At 40.6% G+C, this 21,609-nt stretch overlaps 1 long non-coding RNA gene across 3 annotated transcripts in view; it reads left to right on the forward strand.

Moving 5' to 3' along the window:
• The first annotated feature begins 711 nt into the window (after positions 1-711).
• Positions 712-21,609, forward strand: part of LOC116183179 (uncharacterized) — a 34,573-nt gene continuing 13,675 nt past the window's right edge. For 2 of the 3 annotated variants that reach the window (XR_013340435.1, XR_013340437.1), the window contains exons 1-2: positions 712-879; positions 964-1,117. This is a non-coding gene — a long non-coding RNA (uncharacterized LOC116183179). The remainder of the gene's footprint in view (positions 880-963; positions 1,118-21,609) is intronic. The other variant, XR_013340436.1, reaches the window with a different exon arrangement.

A 21,609-nucleotide genomic window follows, 5' to 3' on the forward strand; every position in this document is an offset into this window, starting at 1 on the left:
ATCCCAAATTGAGCAATGCTTTTGAAAATAATGGAAGGGATTTTAAAATCAATTTGTTATTTGATCAAATTCCACTTTAGGTTTTAGAAGATGGAATTGAAATGCTGAGACCACTTGGTGAGATAAAGTCCTTGTAACAAAAGCTCTGCAGTTTGAATGAGTTTGAATGCTACACTACTTTTTTCTTCAGAACATAAAAAATAAGTCATATGGCTCTGATGTGCTGGCAGTGCACCACAGTGCTTTGGCTGAGCCTGCCAAATAATTTGTGATGACTGCCTTTTTAAATTTTTCTGGTGGATTTGTTTTTGTTTGATTTGTTTTGTATTTCATACTTGAAATGCTTCATTGCAGCTATAGTTATTTAAATATGTGTTTCAGCCTGCTATGAAAAATGTGTGAACACACACCGTTATTGCCATAAGAGCTTCTCTGGTAAGAGAAGTATGCTTGTGAATCCTAGATGTGGATGCTGGTCCTGCTTTTGTCTGTTGAGAATTCTCACATCTTATACTTGCTTAAGTGGCACAGTTAATGAGATACATAAACAAATCATTCTCCATCCTTTATACAAGAGGAATCATGGTTGGTTAGTAATGGTTGTCCTGTTAATATTAACTGGAGGTGTAATTTCTCCAGGGCATTAAAGTCGTACTGCATGTTTCCCTGTCCAGTTTCCAGTTTCCAAGACAACCCTGGTCCTAAATATTATTTAGCACTGCGCAGTTCTGTTTAGGAGTAAAACCACAGTGAAAATGGTGAGGAAAATACAGACAGAGCCACAGCAGAGCAGAATGTTACTTGCTCCATCTAGAGCATATATGGCCTGTTGAACCCAATTTCCTTCCCACTGCTGGACCCATAGAAGATGAAAGTGAGGTATGTACATTGAAAGGTGCATTAATTGCATTCCTCTCTCTCTCTAGCAGAAGAGTAAAACAATGACTTCATCTTTCCCTGCAGTAACCACAGCTCTACTGTTGCCGTGCGGGACCAGGCCGGGTGGGCGCCGGCGGAGCGCAGGGGAGGAGGGGAGAGGCGGGCGCCGCTTTCCCCTTAAGCTCTTCGAGGGCTCCGTTTCAGCGCAGGGACAGACGAATGGTGACACGGGGCTTGGGTGAATATACGTGTTCATTGTAGAAGCATGCAGCCCGAGACACCCTGGCATACCGGCGGGATCTCGGATACAACTTTTCGAACTGTGTGGGGGTGGGGGGAACGGAGCCGCGGCCAATTAGGATAGGACAGGGATGGGGGAAACCCCCGGAGACTGCTGGGAAGGCAGGAGACCACGGGGAGGCAGCAACGGGTATGGGAACGGAGGGGAGGGGGTGGGGGAACTGACCGCGTGGCAACGGGTGAGGGAACACAGGGTAGCAGGACAAAAGGGGACCGTATGGGGAGGGGGAGGGGGGGGGGAAAGAAGAAAAATTACAAGCTCTCCACACTCCACTCTCTGACTAATGTTTACAAGCTCAGAATTCTATTTATGTTTGAAACGGCTTTTCCAGTTGCCAAGTGTGGTTGAACTCTGACCAATAAATTAAACAAAGAATAGGTATCAGGGATAGGGTGATAATGAATAGGGTGACAAATGAATAAACTATGTAAATATATTGAAGTGATATGTGGAATAAATAAATAGACTCCACAACTCGATGTAGTTATGAAGTGGGTATGTATGACAGCAGCCGGCACAAGTGAGATCGCTCTCCAAAATCTTGTGCCCCGAGCTGGAGTTTGTCCCACAATTTTATTCACAAAGGTGTTCCATATGCAATACATTACACAACTTTTCTATGCATATTCAACCCCTGGCCCCGCCTGTCTTCGCCTCTCATGCTAAATAGGTCCACGCCCTTCTGGGCATGCGTGGTTTTCTGTGGTGGTCTTTATGGGGATCTCTGGTGGTCTTCTGAGGCTGAAACCATAGTCTTCCTCTGCATTGAACTTTTGAACTCTTCTCCTCTGCACATATGCTTTTGTTCTTCTGCTATCTTATCTGGATAAGTCCATCATCCTTGACAGAGGGGCCTCCTTTATCTGAGTTCTTTGCATTCCTGGTCTTCTCTGGTATTTGTCTTTTTGCAAGAAGCTTTAAAGATTTTTTTTCTTCTCTCTTTCCTATGTCTTTTGCACCATGGCAGAGGTTTCTTAAAATTCAACACATGATTCTACAAACATGATACATTCATTTTTTTGATACATGCATTTTTGATACATTCATTTTTGATACATTCATTTTGTTAGCTCAAGTGATCTCTGGAAAATCTCTTATTTCAGTCCCCCCTTTTCTTAAAACATAGTAAATTCTTTTACTACAGGGGTCCTGGTCTAGATTTTATCCCACTATTATGACAGTTTTCTTTTAGCAGGATTCCATGAGTTCTAGAGAATGAAGTCAGAATGGCCACATGTTGTAACATATTCCAATTCCACAAGAGTGTTAAAATAGACATTATTAGACTTATAGTAACTAATATTAATAAAACAATAATGGGGTGACACAGAGTGTTCATGATCCTTGTTGCAGTCGGTGACCATCCAAATAGTGCATCCCACCAGTTATGACTTCCGTCTTGTTTTATTCTTTGCAGGACTCTGTTTATTTCAGTTACGTCATGATGGACTGTAACCAGAGTTCTCTGCCCATTCTTGTGAATCTCTTCTATAATTTTGATTAGATCTTGATGTTTCATTAATTGTTTTACCAGGGTTAAATTCATTCCAATAGGTGTGGGTGGTAATTCATTGTAGGTTGTGTAGTTTGATTTTATTAACTGGTGGGATACGACTGGTGCTGAGTATATAAAGTCACACCCAGTAATCTTGATGAAGTTGCAAATGCAGAAATTGGAATTATTTTTACTAGATAGGGGGACTTTGTTTTTATCAATTTCTATAACATTACACACAGTTCTCAAACATACACAGCCATCGCCTATATATACTAGTATAGTTTGTTGGTTGGTGTCTCGGTGGATTTCAAAGTGGCAAATGCCCTGATTAGTGTCAAGGCATACATCTTGAGCACTAATCAGATTACTCTCACAGATGAATCCCTGTTGTTCTTGAGCAATGCAAGGCTCTAGGTTAATGGTTTGCCATTTCCCTTGGTTTTTCCAGGCCCCTGCCCTGTGTTCTGAGGGGTATAGTACTGACTTTTCATGACCCAACCCTAGAGCAACAATGGGGTGAATAGTGTGAACCGTGGCATTACAAATAGTGAGCACAAAGGCAGTAGCAGTGTTAGTGGTAGGATCATATGTAAAATTTACCATGGTCCACCAAAACTGGAGGTCTTTCTCAAAGTCTGTAGCACTGTCCCAGACAACTTTTCATATTTCAGCTGGAAACACCCCTTCACTCCCTTCCCTTATGATTAAAGCAGCTGTTGACTGTATCCATAATTGCGCTTGTATACAGCTAAGGGCTAAAGATATGTTCTCTTGTGCTCTTTCTAATGCATCTACCAGTAAGCTAAGGTCCTGATCTTCAAAGTCTCTCCATTTTGGCAGCACTCTTGAGACTTGCCACTGACTATTTCCTAGTGCTAATAGAGATGACTGTAAAGGCTGTTTTAATTTTGTCAGATCGCTAGTTGCTATAGCTAATTTATTCATTAATATTTCGGAGTCAATCTCATTCAAAACTCCTAACCTGGTCCCTAATATCCCAGTTAAATCCCTTCGCATTCTATCTCGAAGGTGTACTTGTTTTTGTAGCCACTTTGTCCATCCTTCGAAGGATGACCTTAGGAAAGGGGGGCAGGCTGGCTGAACTGTCGAGATATTAGCTTGCATTAACAGTTCAACACGTTTAAGGGACCATTCTGGGTTAAATAACAGTTTTTGTTGACCCGTATTCCTTATAACATATGGCCCGATTTCATAAACTCTGGGTTCAAGATTGAATGGTATATTTTGGGTTTGCTCTTGAGTACTGGAGTGGGTTGTAGTAGGTTTGGCTATAGAACTTATTGTAAATTTGAAAGACAGCCTAATAGTGTCACGGGCCCAGAGGCAAACCACATCAACAGTTTGTCTTAATTTGAATTTGTACCAACAGTCTAATTCACTTGGATGATTGCAGATCTTCTGGCGCTTATTCACACTGATTTGGGTAACTTTATTGTGGGTAGTCCCATTAATCATCTGACACCCTATTTCAATTACCTCTCCTATGGTCCCTTGAAGTGACCACAACTTCTGGTTATGCCACTCTTGTTGTGTATATATTTGGTTACTGTGCATGACCAGAGTTGTTAGATTTAAACCTTTTAAATCGGAAGACTTCCCCATGGATCCCGTGTATTGAGTAAAGGCTTGGGACCAAAGCCATTTAGCGTTGTTCTGACTAGGTTTACCTTCTAATTGTTGGAATACAGCTATGATTGTAAACAACATTTCAGCAAGAGTCCCCACCCACCATGATACATTCATTTTGTCAGAGTAAATTTTTGTTTCAGTTCACCATCACCCGGTGTTATCTTCCAAGTGTCTTCCGGAGCTTTCTTAACCCGGCTGTGGTAAATCCACGTGTTTTTTTCTTTAATCTTGATTGCAGTGAAGGTAGTAAGGAGTACTTGGTATGGTCCCTTCCACTGTGGTTCTAGGGCTTTCTCTGTAAGAGACTTAATATATACATAGTCTCCAGGTTGTACATCATGAACCGGTGCATCCAGCCCCGCACCCCGAGTTCCGGCCACATATTTCTTGATTGCTCTAAGTTGTTTATTTAGAGCGATCATATAGGAGGTTAGTGATACGTCCTGGGCAGACGTTCCCTTTTGCACCCCATATGGTCTCCCATAAAGCAATTCAAAGGGACTCAGTTTTCCTTTGGTCCTGGGTTTGGTTCGAATCCGCAGTAGTGCTAATGGGAGGGATTGAGGCCACGGCAAATTAGCCTCCTGTCCCAATCGTACAATTTGTTGTTTGATCAAGTGATTCATTTTCTCTACTTGACCACTTGATTGTGGGTTATATGGGGTGTGAAGTTCCCAGTCTATGCCCAAGTATTGGCTCACCTGTTGTACTAATTTTGCAATAAAATGTGATCCTCTATCTGAGGAGATTGTAGCCGGGACCCAAAATCGTGGTATGATTTCTTGTACCAATACCTTAGTTATCTCCCGAGCTTTAGAAGTCCTGGTGGGGAATGCTTCTGGCCATCCTGAAAAGGTATCTGTTAAGACCAGTAAAAACTTATACCCCCCCTTTCTTGGCAATTCCGTGAAATCAATCTGCCACTGTTGCCCCGGCCCCTGGCCCTTCCCAATCTGGCCAAGTTTTGGTTTGGGAATATTCTTGGGGTTTGTCTGGAGGCAAAGGTCACATTGTTGAGTCACTTGAGTGATGGTGGCTCGTAAATGTCTAGCTATGATCCTTTCATTCAGATATTTGTACAGAGCATCAATTCCCCAATGTGTTTTCCGGTGCTCCTCCCTTACTAGGGACCATAATAAATAGGAGGGTGTGACTAACTTTCCTTCTACGGTGGCCCATCCCTCTGGGTTGTAATCCGCTTTTTGCTCTTGAATCAATTTTGTGTCCAATTTATTGTATTTTGGCTTATTTTCAAGGGAAATTTTCCCATCTGGAATCAGGGCTGCCTCAGTTATTACCTCAATTTTTGCCGCTTCTTTTGCTTTCCTATCCGCCAGCTCGTTTCCTTCTTCCAATTCTGAGTTTATCCTCTGATGTTCTTTAATGTGCATGATCGCTACTTTCTCTGGCAACTGAACTGCTTCCAGAAGTTGCAGTATTTCAGATGCATGTTTAATGTTGTTCCCTTGAGAGTTCATCAGTCCTCTCTCTTTCCAGATGGCTCGATGAGCGTGCACTACTCCAAATGCATACTTTGAGTCCATATATATATTTATCTCTTTCCCTTTTGCCAATTCTAAGAGCGACTATCTCGACCTTTTGTGCAGAGGTATTCATTGGCAGGGGTCCGGATTCTCTTACCTCTTAGCAGGTAGTTACTGCGTACCCGGCGTGCCGTTTTCCACTGATGACGTAACTGCTTCCATCAGTAAACCAGACTTCTGCATTCTCAAGAGGGGTGTCCTTCAGGTCAGGGCAGCTGGAATAGGTGGCCTCGATGGTCTCTAGGCAGTCGTGTTCCACTGGTTCTCCTTGGTTTCCACTGAGGAAGGAGGCTGGATTGACAATGTTAGTCACCACTATCTCTACATCATCTTGCTTTACCATAATAGCTTGGTATTTCAGGAATCACTGTGGGGAAAGCCAGTGCCTGCCTTTCACCTCCAGTACTGCAGACACCGTGTGGAACACCAGCACAGTCATTTTCTGGCCCAGGGTGAATTTACGTGCTTCTTGGATGTTCATTATGACTGCTGCCACAGCCCTGAGGCACCCAGGCCACCCTTTGGCGGCTGTGTCCAATTGCTTAGAGAAATAAGCAACTGCTCTCCGGTATGGGCCGAGGTCCTGTGCTAATATTCCCAAGGCAATTCCTTGCTTCTCATGGGAGAACAAAAGGAAAGGCTTACTCACGTCTGGCAATCCCAGAGCCGGAGCTGACATGAGGGCTTTTTTTAGTTGGTTGAAAGCCTGCGTAGCTTCCATTGTCCATTGGATGTCCCTGCTTTCGGTTGCAATTAGTTCATATAAGGGCTTCACAAACAGTCCATAATTATAGATCCATAATCTGCACCACCCCGTCATCCCCAGGAAAGTTCGCAATTCCTTTACAGTTTGAGGTTTTGGGGTTTGACATATTGCTTCCTTCTGGCTTTGGTCCAGGCTATGTTGTCCAGCACTGACTTCGTAACCCAGATAAATTACTTTCTGTTTGACTACTTGGGCCTTTTTCTTTGATACCTGGTACCCTTGGAGCCCCAGAAAGTTCAAGAGGCTTACCGTCCAGGCCACGCATGCTTCCTTCGTTCGTGTGGCTATCAGGATGTCATCTACGTACTGTAGCAGCTTCCCTTCCTCGGGAGGGGCTTTCCAGGTCTCTAATTCCTTTGCAAGTTGCTCTCTAAACAGAGTGGGTGAGTTTTTGTATCCTTGTGGGAGTCTCATCCACGTAAGTTGGGTCCTTCACCCACTTTTGGGGCTTTCCCATTCAAATGCAAAAATTTTCTGACTGGCTTCATGGATAGGAAGGCAAAAGAAGGCATCTTTTAAATCTAAAACGGTAAACCAAGTTAATTCGGGTGTTAAGCAAGTTAATAACATGTAGGGATTGGCCACCACAGGATACAGATCTTCAGTTACCTTGTTCACAGCTCGCAGATCTTGTACTAACCGGTATGACCCATCAGGTTTGCGGACCAGTAGGATAGGGGTATTAAAATCAGACTGACATTCCTTTAATAATCCTAGACGCAAAAAGTTCTCAATAACTGGGCTAATCCCTTCCCTATCCTCCCTCCTCAAGGGATACTGTTTAATTCTGACCGGTTGCTTTCCTTCTTTTAGCCGGATCTGTATAGGGGAAGCGTTTTTCGCTCTCCCTGGTACATCAGAGGCCCACACCCCAGGGAATACCTGATCCATTACCTCTTTATTAATTTCAGTTTCCCTCATGATTTCGTTAGTGGTTAATATCAAACTTAATATTTCTACATATTTTTGATTGTTTACCTCCAGGGTAATTTCCCCATTTTTAAATGTAATGGTTGCTTGTAATTATGCTAGCAAATCTCTGCCAAAAAGGTGACTCAGGGGAGTTGGGCATATATAGGAATTTGTGGATTCCCCACTGCTTTCCCAGTTTGTATTTGAGTGGCTTGAAGAAAAATGCCTTTTCAGTTTGGCCAGTCGCACCCGTAACTATAGCATAATCATCTCCTATGGGCATCAAAGCTGTATTTAGAACTGAGTATGTTTCCCCAGTGTCAATTAGGAATTTTACTTCTTTCTCCATTTCCCCCAGCTTCAGATTTATAACCAGAGGGCCTGCTGGGGTAGTCTCCTCTGGTCCCCCCTAATTTTCCTGCACATGGGCCACTACTCCCCCCCTTTGATTCCCTTGACCATTTTGTTTCCATTCTGGACAGTCCCTCTTCCAATGGCCCTGTTTCCGACAGTTTGCACATTGATTTCTGCCCAACCAGGGGGGGCCTTGCCTGGATGGCCCCTGCCTGCTTCCATGTTTTCCTCTCTGCTCCTCCTGTACTATTGCTACTAAATTTTTCATCCCTCGCTTATATCCTTCTTCCCTGTTGCTAAAGACCCTCCAAGCTTCTCCCAGTAAAGTTTCTAAATTCCGGGCATTTTCTTCTCGAACCTTTTGGAGTTTGCGCCTAATATCCCCTGTGGACTGCCCCAAAAATAGATTAATTAGTTGTTGTATCCCCACCTCAGATGCAGGGTCTAGTGGTGTATAGCTCCGCATTGCATTTCTCAAATGGTCTAGGAACTCTGTGGGGGATTCCGAGGGTCCCTGTTTAATAGCATATAGAGCTGACCAATTTATGGTTTTAGGCATTGCTCTTTCCACTCCCAATATCACCCAGTCTTGATATTTCTTTAGCTTTTGTCTCTCTTCTGGTTGGTTTGGGTTCCAGCCCGGTCTTGAAGTGAAAAATGTTCCCTTGGATCTACTTGTTGTTGTCTAAAGTGGTCCGCTACCAGATCTCCTGCTGTTTTTAGAACCAACTGCTTTTCTGTTTCAGTGAATGCATCTAATAACAATTGAATGTCACCCCAGTCTGGGTTGTGTTGCTTCATAATGTATCGTAAACGTTTGGCAGTGTTGAAAGGGTCATTTCGGTAATCTCCCGCGACCCTTTCCCATGCTTCCAAATCAAGGGTGGAGAATGGTACCTTAACTAGTACCTTTTCTCCCTCCGATGTTACTGTCTCTCATAAAGGGCCTTGCAATATTTGTCCTCTGGTTCGAGATGCAATTGGGCTGCTTATGGGGGTTGGAGCATGTGTTCTTTCTGAAGGAAGAGAAGGGGTAGGTGGACCAGGTGGTGTAGGTGGTATAGGTGGTGTATGTGATGTAGGTGATGCAGGTGATGCAGGTGGTGTGTGTAGTGTAGGTGTTGCAGGTGATGCAGGTGGTGTATGTAGTGTAGGTGTTGCAGGTGATGCAGGTGGTGTATGTAGTATAGGTGTTGCAGGTGGTGCTGATGCCTCTCCTAAGTTCTCACCCCTTCCTTCTTCCCTTCCTAAGTGAGGAATAGATAGCTTAGATCTTGTTCTTGTTCTTCTAGTGCTGTGCGATAAACTTTATCTATCCTGGTGCACCTCTGGCCTATACTACAGGCTGAGCAGCATTGTTTAAGTTTCCTTGTTTTGCTTCTGTTTTCTTTTTCAAGAGCTAGAATGAGGGGATCAGAGGGGGCTCTGATGCCACAGTCCCTTTGCCAATCAGGGTTATTTCGGAGGGAGAAAAACATATCACAATAAGAAACTTCCTCCCATTTCCCTTCCCTTCGTAAAAATAGCATTAGCTGTAACAAGGTATTATACTCTAATGTACCTGTAGGAGGCCATCTGGCCCCCTCCTCTAGGTGATAGAGTGGCCACCAATGGGAGCAATATTTGATTAAACTCTTTTTATTTTCCACACCCCCTTTGCCTGCTATTTCTTTCCAGTGAGCTAAGATGCATCCTAATGGGCTGGCCTTGGATACTTCTGTATTTTGTTTTGCTCCCATTATGTCTCCTTTACTTATTTTAATTACGTATGTAACTTGTTGTTTGCCCCTTCCCACACAAATTACCAATTCCTACGAGTTTAATCCAGACCACTGGGGAGGAAAAAGAAAAAAATAAAAATTTATTTTTTTTTTTTTTTTTTTTTTAGTTAGAACTCAGCAGCATATGCTCTTGATCTTGAACGGCAGTATCACCGCATAACAAACACTTAGTAACCAGTGATGCTTGTAAGTGGTGCTTGCAAGTCCTAACTTGTACTAGCTGCGCTAGTAGCTAGCCGTGTTTAAAACAATTTTATAAACCGCAGTTTGTGCACACCCACTGCGCTATTGGCCACACTGGGCTTAGAGCACTTTTCTTAGCTCTGAGCTGCGCTCTCACTCAGCAGAGACAGCCCTTGCCCTGCATGTGCACTGCTTACCCTACTAAGCAGATGCGCCCATCTGCTCTATCAGACAGTGCTGACTGAGAGTTGCCTCACTCCCGCGCTTTCCAGCAATATCGCAATGCCGCGCCGTGTTCAGGTATCCTAGCACCGCCACGTCTCACCCCCGCGCTTTCCAGCAATATCGCAACGCCACGCGGCGAGCTGTCTCACCCCCGTGCTTTCCAGCAATATCACAACGCCGCACCGCGTTCAGGTATCCTAGCATTGCCACGTCACACTCTCTTAGTTCTGAGCTGCGCTCTCACTCACCAGAGACAGCCCTTGCCCTGCATGCGCACTGCTTACCCCACTAAGCAGATGTGCCCGTCTGCTCTATCAGACAGTGCTGGCTGAGAGCTGCCTCACCCCCACGCTTTCCAGCAATATCGCAACGCCGTGCTGTGTTCAGATATCCTAGCACCGCCAGTTCTCACCCCAGCACTTTCCAGCAATATCGAAACGCCGCGCGGCGAGCTATCTCACCCTCTTAAACTCACACAGACACCCACACGTATGCAAGCACGCACGGCCAGGTGTAACAAACACACCACACTGAAACTGGGATTTCTCCCTTTCCCCAAGCCACTCTATCGACCATGGGGAAACCTTTTCCCCCCCTCCAGCCGCGCAATCAGCTTTGGGGGGGTGCAACCTCTCTCCTTCCCCGAGCTGTGCAATCAGCCTCGGGGGGGAACCTCTCCTCCGCTGATCTGCTTGCAAGCCCCTTTGGCAAACCTGTGCGCAAAAACGTCTTAATGCAACTTATCAGTGCTGTTCCTTAACAAAAGAAAATAATACATACCGCTTTTGGTCCGCTTATCGACGGGCCGTGGTCTGCTCTCCTTAGTGTACAGCCGAGGCACAGAATCCCTCCGGGGAAGTGCCCCGCGGCGCCTGAGGGTGTCTGCCCTCAACTGGACCCACAGACGAGCAGAGAAGTCCCTTCGTGGTCGCCAAATGAAGCGATACGCGGAATAAATAAATAGACTCCACAACTCGATGTAGTTATGAAGTGGGTATGTATGACAGCAGCCGGCACAAGTGAGATCGCTCTCCAAAATCTTGTGCCCCGAGCTGGAGTTTGTCCCACAATTTTATTCACAAAGGTGTTCCATATGCAATACATTACACAACTTTTCTATGCATATTCAACCCCTGGCCCCGCCTGTCTTCGCCTCTCATGCTAAATAGGTCCACGCCCTTCTGGGCATGCGTGGTTTTTTGTGGTGGTCTTTAGGGGGTCTCTGGTGGTCTTTTGAGTCTGATACCATAGTCTTCCTCTGCATTGAACTTTTGAACTCTTCTCCTCTGCGCATATGCTTTTGTTCTTCTGCTATCTTATCTGGATAAGTCCATCATCCTTGACAGAGGGGCCTCCTTTATCTGAGTTCTTTGCATTCCTGGTCTTCTCTGGTATTTGTCTTTTTGCAAGAAGCTTTAAAGATTTTTTTTCTTCTCTCTTTCCTATGTCTTTTGCACCATGGCAGAGGTTTCTTAAAATTCAACATATGATTCTACAAACATGATACATTCATTTTTTTGATACATGCATTTTTGATACATTCATTTTTGATACATTCATTTTGTTAGCTCAAGTGATCTCTGGAAAATCTCTTATTTCAGTATTAGTTTAATTTCCTCATAAAATCAAAGTTAAAGAATGTCTACAGATATTTAAGGAGCATACTAACCATGAGTTTTAGTAGTAGCATGAGCATGTTAAGAGAGTATGTGTGTCTGTAGATCAACCTACTTGACAAGGGCCATTAAATTTCTATGAAATGTTCTTCTGAACTAGCGTCATCCAGAGGACACAGAAAACATACAAAAAAGGAAAAAGCCCAGTGCTTGGAAAAATGGCAAAGCATGTGGGAAGACCTTGCCTTAAGGCTCTCACCTGAAAATAGACTGAATTTACTAATGGCTGTTTTGAAGCAGTACAACAGCAGGATTAAATATTCAAAGCTGGAATTTTAAGAGCGATAAATCACTTTCTTTAGATGAAGTTGTGTATTGGGGAAATCAGACCCTATGAACATCCTTTACTTTTATGACACATTCTCATGTACAAAATAAATTACAGGCAAACAGATCTCAAGACTTCCATGTTTTAACAGCTTTTCTATATATGCTACATATATAAGAATTGTCACAATCTGACATTTTTAAAGATGTGCATGGATGTTAAATCAAAGTGTTCATTGAAAATTGGAAAATAATTTTATGTCATCTTAATAGGCTGAAGGATGTCACACTGTGACATGAAATAACTCACAGAAGCAGATGTAATGTAACAGGAGAGAAAAAGAACCCAAAAAGAACCCAAAAAAGCAAACTTTATTTTCTGACTCCACTATATATAGAATAGCAAAAGTGACGGTGGTTTGGAGGGTGAATCTGCCACCTCTTCAACCACACTGGTCAAACCAACAGTCCATCTATTTTTTCCACCCTCAAAGAAGAAAGCAAAACAATCATTATTTACATAAACATGCGTGAGAAAACTCGGTTGAAATATGTAAATATCAGAAGGCATAGGAACCTTTAGAAGAACATTAAAACTCTCAAAAGAACAGGGCGACAGAAGGATATTAGGCAGGTGGACTGAAATTCAGCCATACCATTTACCTACTAGTATGTAAATATGATTCCTCATTGGACAATCAAGTTGTAAAAGGAGGCAGATCTGCCTTTCTGCTTCAGTCAGAGGTCATACAATTAGGATGAAGTGTCTTGTTTAATAACTTAAATTCATGGCTACCAGACTAAAAACTCTGTCTGGCTCGTCTAGGAAAACAAGACAAGGGCTGAGAACTGTCTTCTGTGGTTAGCAGTCTCCTGTTGCATGGCTGCAAAATGAGAGTGAAGACCAGTGAATGCCTATCTGTTGATGGCTAAACCTTGACTCTTCCAGAGCAAGAAACAGAGAATTGTATAACCAAATGAGGTTGAGGGATGATAGAAACTATTCAAGTTGGCCTCAGACCAGGATACTAGGTTTCACATCTGTAAAGTCAGAGTCACTACGTCACTAGACAGAGAAGACAATAATTATATGTCTTGTCTTGGATAGGGTTAAACACATGTAATGGGTACTACTTCATTAGCAGCCCAGTGGGAATGCTGCTATGGGAATTTCTGCTTGGATGTTTCCTAAATGGCTCTCATCTGAGCACTGAGTCAGCCTGTTGTCACATATCTTTTGAGATATGAACTCACAGCTTGAGGTGACAGAGGTATAAGTTTAGCAGTTGTGGTTAAGATGTTATTTCCATTTTAAGTGCTTAATTTCTGCTGCTTATATCTTTCCAAGCCATTTACTCTTAGAAGGAAATTTCTCACACTGCTGTCCAATTCAGAAGTGAAATGTCTCAAAAGTTTGATAAAATCCCATTTGGTTGTTACTGAGGTATCTGAATGCAGTAAGGCTAGAGAGGAGTGAGGAAGCACTTCCCTATACCAGATACTTTCTTAGTTTCTGGAAATTATTAGTGTAATTCATTTGTATGCTGACACATTTCAGGCTGTCATAAAGCTGTCACTTTTCTGTCTGGTAATATTCACCCCATACACATTTTATCTTACCATTAGGTATGTGTTTTGTGGTCTCATATTCCCCTTGTACATTTTTATAGGGCTCCATTGGAAAAAATAGAGACTATCTACTTTGATACAGTAGATGAAAATAAGTTTAGAAACTAGAAAGGTACTCTGAAACAAAACAAAACAAAACAAAACAAAACAAAAAAAAAAAAAAAGAAAGAACACTGGGAAGATATTTTAGTCCATCCCTTAGAGAAATAGTAAAATCTATTTTGCACTAAGTTTTGGCATTTTTTTGCATTTTGCCAGCTGAACTTGAACCCAATGCATTCTGGAATCTCAAACCAAGTTTCAAAAAACCTCCAGGATTTTCCTTAAACTGTTCTGAAATAGAAATGAATGTGCAAAATCTTATTTTTACTTCCAAATTTCTGAAAGGAAGTTATTTACCCAAAATTAGACACAGCAGACCAAATCCAAGTTTGAAGAGACAACGCATTCTTATGCACAAGTTCTCTATCTATATAGATGCCCCCATATAATTCATTGTATATTCTGCATTACATCCTGCCTGTGTTTTTCTACAGCTGCCTGTTCTGCATATGTCTCTTGCTCTTTTTGTGTTTTTTTCTCTCTCTCCCATTGCACTGTAAACTGACAATTTTTTTACTTGCCAGCATGATGATGGTACCTTTAAAACATCCAGAATATGTTTTTTAACCCATAAAAGTGTATATAGAGGAGTCACAGCTTCCTACTTCTTAGGGAGGTACTTTCAAAGGTACAGGTAACATTTTAAATTGTTCTGGGAAAGAGAAGCTTGCAATTTAATCACAGATTAATACAATGAAGAAGTTCTTTTTTGGGCTACAATGTTCCAGATTAGCTGGCAGAGGGGAAGAATAGGTGAGAGGAGTCAAAGACATACCTTCTGCTAATTTCTGGAAGGTAGAAGAGTACAGAAACAAACTGGAGACTCAGAGGAATGTAAATTTCCTTCCTGGGTCCTGTCTGTACACCCCATTCATTCATTATGACTAGACTTGCTGATATGCAATGGAGAGGGAGATCAACTCACAAAGGATGATAAAAAATTGATGTAGAGGGAGTTTCCAGCAACTCCCAAGAGAAAACAGAGTGGGAAGCTACAGCTAATGAAAATAAATAATCTGTTAGAAGTCCTGGGTTTAGTGGTTATCTTGGTTTAGGAGTCACCCTAGGACATTGGTCTAGTAGAAGTGTGCCTGAGAGAAACCCTGTGCATTATTTTACCCATAAGATACAAGTGAAAAGATGTGATATCCTCAATTCATGAATGCTGGAAAATTTTCAACCTAAAATACAGCAAGATTTATGCAAGGACAATTAAAAGCCTAGAAAAAAAAATCCACAGAGCCACTGTCTGCAAAATTAGAAAATGTTTTCTTGCTGTGTGATATCAAAACTGCTTGTATAGGAATTTTATGACTTAGTTTCTTATCCTGGTACATGGAGAAATGGGAAAATTATACTTGACTATACTTGGACTCTGAAGCCTTCTGTAGATGGAGTGGCAGACTAAATGAAAATGTCAAGAAATTTTTTTCTTGACTGCAGAATATTTTACCATTTTAATGACAGAATCACTCTTGAGATGCAACTTATCTCACTGGTATACAGACTGAAAAATATTGATTATACTTGTAGTGTTATCCATTTTTTTTTTAATTTACATTTCTGTTGTTAGATGAAGGAATGAAACAGATCTGTCTTTCCCATACTCACTTAAAGTTTAGCATGATAATACCTTCTTGGCTCTTTGCACTATTTCTCATTGCCTACTGTAGCTGCCATATGCACAAAAGTACATTTGCCACCTCTTAATAGGCAGCAGATTTCATACTTTGACAATAAGACTGGCCTAGAGAGGTTGCTTAGATCGACTTTAGGGATCTAAATACAAAAAGATTTATTCCTCTGTTACTGGATTTTGTTCTTCCATTGCCACTCTGCCTCACCAACAAACCACAGAAAGAAAGTTAGTTTTCTTTCTCTTCAGAGAGACATGCCAGAACTTAGCAAGTTTGTGGGATGTTTTTGTCAGCAAGCATGTTGCCTCTGTTCATTCTTATCATTATGAATAGTTCCTGTTTTCCTTTTTCTCAACTGTTCTCTCTACAATGTCTAGGGAAAAAAATTCTGAGAATTCTTGCTGAAAAATATTCTTTCCTATTTTAAACTCTCATTTATTACTTCTATTCTTATTTCTTGGCAACCTACATATATCATTACATTAAAAGAAACTAAGTATGCAGCTTTATAATGGCTTTGAAAAATTGAAGTTTACATTAAAGTCATTCTGAAGCCATGATTTATTCAACAAGGAAAACAGAAAATAACACTTTGCTGTGCTTTCAAAAGTCTTTAATTTGTATCCATAAAAGGATGCACCTGATCTATCCCTTTAAAATTCCATGGAAAAATCAGACATACTAATTTATTGCTTTCTTAAATTCTTCATTATGTTAATTGAAATTATTTCTATTAAAAAAAGAGACCAAAACCCAAACAAGAAGATGATGAATATACACTAGCCACTGAGTAATTTTCTTTTCCTGTTATTAGAACTGAAAAAAGAACACATATTTATTGACATATATTGTAATATATTATGTAATGTACATATGTAGTATATTATTAAAATATAATTCAAGATATTTTAGTCTACTTATTTTTGTGAAGGGCTAAATTGTTCTTTATAAACAGGGAAGAATGAAAATGTTCAGAACACATGATGATTGAAAACCAACAGACTTTCCCTTTTTTATAAAATACCCTAAATTGCTGTACTCAGTCTAACAATATTACATTCAGAATAAACATGTTGTGCCATATGGATACAAGTTTCAGTCCCTTTCTGCTGAAGGGAGGATATTAACATAAATATCATTATAGGGCAATGGATACATCAGTTTTAGAATGTGATTGCAAGATCCACAGCAATTTAAATGAGACACTTTATTACAAGCTCTTTTTAAAATTTGCATTCTCCTTTTTTATAATAATCAATTATAGTATGTAATAGGATGAGCTAAGTATGGCACTAGGTACTGCTTTCTGAAGAAATGTAATTAGAATTTAGTTACCCTTTAATGCATCATCTTCCTCTAGATGGGTTTGAAAGCTGAATAAGCTATTCTGATAGATAACAATCCCTGACCTCCTCTTCTCTTCCTTAAGTCTTATGATTTCCACTCAACATGTGACAGAAAATATAGTTTTTTACATGAGTCCTGCTACCATACTATGCAGCAGGTGCACGTATGTCATTTTTGTCCCTTTCCTTGCCTTGTCTTGCCCTGTCACTTGTGTTTGTTTCCCTTATTTTCCTTTCTAATTTAGTCTCCCTAAACATGCATAAAAGGTCAATCTTTTTTAATAAACAGTGAAGTTAAGAGGGCTGCAGTTACAGTGGTGCATAGCAAGAAGTAGGAAGTAGGCAGAGCAGCTCTATGTTTTTGAAGATAACTATGATGGCCTATACCCATAGGAACTCCATGAACTAAATTATATAATCCTTACGTTAAGCAGCTGATGCTTAGAGAGTGACTATGGCAGTGTAAGAATGGAGCACAAAAAAAATTTTACTTGTATTTCCAATTCTTACATCAGTTACTATTTCCACATCTAGAAAGTGCTGTTTGTTTGAGAAAGAGATGAGAACATAAACCTAGAATGAACATTCTGGAATCCGGAAGACTTTCATGGTGAATAGCCACAGAGAGAAATTCTCTGAGCTAACCACTGTTTCTGAAATGTTTATCACTGTTAAGCATCCTGTTCCTGAAATATAGAGAGCAAAATTAAAGTTTTTTTGGAACTTATTTAAGAATAAGTTAATTTAAAAAGTTTTTTTTTGGAACTTATTTAAGAGTAAGTTTCCTTCTTGGGATACATTCCTGGTGTTTGGGAAATGCCATAACTAATTTTTTTCTGATGGAAATATGTTTATGTTTGAATTGTGAATTTATTGAATAATAGATTTATTCAGTTATTTGAAGATGACAGGACACAGTTGCACACCAAAAAGGTGTTAAAATATAATAGGGGAAAAATATAAAATGGGAAAAGAGAAAGGTTATTTGAATAGTGTCAAACTTGTTTAAAAAGAGTTTGCACTTTTATCAAATTCTCTATTTCTCCTTGACACTTTTTAAGGTATCATTTCTTGCTGTTAATTGCCAGAGAAAAGCATGCTGGCAGTGCGAAGCTGTGGAAATTGTGGAATGTCTCTTTTTATGCACTAATTGCTGCTTCAGATACATTGTACAGAGCTTTTTCTCTGTGTGCCACAGGAAAATTTCAATATGATGTTAAAAATTGGCTCATTTTTCTGTTTGTATTTTTGATCAAAACTAAAAAGTTGTCTCTTGCTTTGCTTAGAAAGATGCATAGAAGCAATCCCTGGTGTGTAGTCTGTATAAGACCAAAACTCTTTCAAACTCAAGCTCTTGGTACTTGCTTCTACAGTCTTGGATTAGTCAACACGTTCTTGGGAGTGATATGGTTTGACGTTTTTCGCAGGGACCCACTTAATTCCTGCACCTGTAGAGACAGAAGTATACCCTTTGCCCCAAGTGATTAATTGGAAAGGACCTTCAATTTGTCCTGTCACAGGGTTTCTAATGAAAACAAGGGGATTTTCTTTCCATTTCTCATGTGTGTTATTTGAAAAATACCTAAAAATTGGTGGATTGGATTTTGCAACAGAGCTGTTTAAGAAAATAAAAACATATAAAGCTTTGTTCAACCTCATGTCTGGTGAAGCCCCCATTCCTCCCCCTCTGTTGATCAAGTATGTATTTTAATGTCTGATGTGCCCTCTCAACAATCACTTGACCTGTGGGAGAATGAGGAATACCAAAGATGTGGCAAACACTCCAATCTTTTAAAAATGTGGCAAATTTTTGAGATATATATGGGGGACCGTTGTCAATTTTTACTTCTTGGGGCACACCCAACAGAGCAAAAGCTTGCAAAAAATGGTGACAGGCATCATTACCTGCTTCACCTGTGTGAAGAGAAGCAAAAACTGCACCAGAGAAAGTGTCCACTGAAACATGAATATTTTTAAATTTACCAAAAGAAGGATATTTAGCGATATCCGTTTGCCATAATTGCAGGCTTTGCAAGCCTCGTGGGTTGACTGCTCCTGTAGAAACAGGAGGCTGCACAAGCTGACAGTCAGGACAAGCACTAATGATAGCCTTAGCTTGACTTTTGGAATTTGAAACATTCGCACAAGTGCTTGTGCATTTTAGTGAAAAAGGCATGACTCACTTTTGCTTGTTCAAAAATGTTTGGTAGAGTGTTTGAAATAACCATTGTCAATTTGTCAGCTCTCGTGTTTCCTTCCACTAGAAATCCAGGAAGTGAAGAATGAGCCCTAATGTGAGAAACAAAATATGGATTAGTTCTGTTTTGCAAAGCTGTATAAAGACATGAAAGCCAATGATATAAAATATCATTACTAACATCCTTTCTTCTATTCTTTTGACCATATTAGCAACATAAGCAGCATCTGTAATTAAATTAAAAGGTTGTGGAAAGAGCTGAAAAGCCTGAACCACAGCAGCAAGTTCAACAATCTGAGGAGATCCTTCTACTATTTAGACATCTGATTCCCAAGATTTAGTTGTTTGGTAAAACCAAGTTATTACCAATTTGTGACTTTTGCCAGATCCATCAGTGAAGAGAGTTATTGCATTTAAAGGTTCTTCACTTAACACAGTTTTTTTCTCTAAAACTCAATTTTGTCTGTAATAATTTGTGAGCTGGGTAATGAACAGAACAAATACGTGGGAAATTTAGCAATGCATATTGCAAATCATCAGAATTTTGCATTGTCCAATCAAGATAATCTTTTTTCAATGGTAAATAGGTACCTGAAAATTCTTGACCTGCTAAAGTTGACATTCTTGTTCTGGCCTTAATTACAATTTGTGCTATCATCTCTAGAACTGTAAAAATAGTCTTAGGAGACCTATAGGGAAGAAAAATCCATTCTATTATCAACAAAGGATCTCTCTCAGAGGGGTCCCATTAGAAAATTAGACCAAAAAGTTGCATTTTTTCTCCCAAAATGGCAAAAAGGAAAGGCTTTTCCGGAACACAGCAATGAGCTTGTCATCTTTGGAGAACTTCCATGACCTTGTCAAGAGCTGCACGAGCTTCAGGTGTTAGAGTTCTAGGAGAGTTGATGTCACAACTTCCTCTCAGCAAATCAAAAAGTGGACCCAGTTCATCATTGGTAATTCCCAAAACAGGTCTAACCCAATTGATTTCTTCTAGAAGTTGTTGTAAATCTTGTAGGTTGTTGACAGTGGTCCAGAGCTGTTTCCTTTGAGATGTAATTGTTTTTTTCAGTCATCTTCCATCCCAGATACTTCCAGGGTGGAACTTCTTGAATTTTGGTTATAGAAATTTCAAATCCAGCATTTTGGATTTCAGTAACAACACTAGCACAACTTTGCTCCATCTCTGGTAGCGTTGGAGCAGCGATGAGCAAATCATCCATGTAGTGTAGAATTACGGATCTGGGATACTTCTGCCGAACTGGAGACAAAACTTGTGCAATAAAATATTGGCAAATTATAGGCAAATTCTTCATTCCTTGAGGCAATGATTTCCAGTGGTATCTCTGCATAGGTTCTCTTCTATTGATGACTGGAACAGAAAACGCAAATCTTGGAGCATCATCGGGATGAAGTGGGATGTGGACAAAGCGGTCCTTTAAATCAATGACAACAAGTGGCCAATGTTTCAGGATCATTGATAAAAAAGGAAGTCCATATTGAAGAGGTCCCATGTCTTCAATCACTTCATTGATTCTTCTCAGATCATGAAGCAACCTCCAGGAGTCTGATGTCTTTTTGTGGATGATGAATACTGGTGAATTCCAGGGACTGTTCGTGGGAGTGATGTGACCTTGCTGTAATTGTTCCTTTATCAATTTTTTAAGAATATTTAATTTTTTCTCTGTTAAAAGCCATTGGTCAATCCATATAGGATGATCAGTTTTCCAGTTCAGCTTTAAAGTGGCAGGTTTTGAAGTGGTTCCCATCACAGGCCTACTTCCAGTTTTGCTCCCCACTGGGATAGGACGTCTCTCCCCCAGAAAGTAAGAGGCTTCTGAACATCGCTGTTTTTCCTTCAGGACCTGTAATGTTAATCATGCATTCACTTTTCAAACACACAGTAGCACCTCCAATCCCTGTGAGGGAACCTGAAGGAGCTACCAAATCCCAATCAAAAGGCCAAAATATGTGAGAAATTACAATGTCATCTGCACCAGTATCCGGCATACCTGTAATATAAATTGTTTTACCATGATGAGTCAGGCTACTAGTCAATTTTGGTTGGCTGTGGCCCACACATTTCACCCAAATGACCTCAGGACCTGAGGTACTAAATGGCACAGACATAACTGAAATCTCTGGAAAGTTGTTTTTTTTGGGTGTATTCATGGGTAAAAGAAATGCAATAGCTATAGGTGTTTTTGGTGGTATAACCATAGGAACATTAGGTGAAAGAGCTCAAATTACTAGCTCCTCATTACAATTTACTGGAACAACAGTTGGAAGGACTGAAAGTCCTAAAATTTTGTTGCTGGCTTTGCCCAGAATCAAAAAATCTTGCCTTTGTTGAAAGAAATTGATAAATCCAGTAGAAATGCTTCCATGACAAAAATTATTTAAAAGGTATATCAATTTTGAGAGGGCCAATTCTAACCTTGAGGGTATTGAGCTGGGACCATTTGAGGAATGGTTGACTGAGGTAGGAATGACTGAGGTACCAATATCATTTGACTGGGTAATTGACTGTAAGGAGGAATTACTACTTGTGTTGAAGCGCAGTGGTAGTACACGCTCTATTTTGAGTTTAACAGCAAAGGCCTGCCATCAATGTCAAATTGAGAGTGACAGTATTTAGCAAGATGCTTCCCTTTCTGACATC

The sequence above is a fragment of the Lonchura striata genome, chromosome 1, assembly GCF_046129695.1.
Source record: "Lonchura striata isolate bLonStr1 chromosome 1, bLonStr1.mat, whole genome shotgun sequence".
Classification (NCBI taxonomy): Eukaryota; Metazoa; Chordata; class Aves; order Passeriformes; family Estrildidae; genus Lonchura; species Lonchura striata.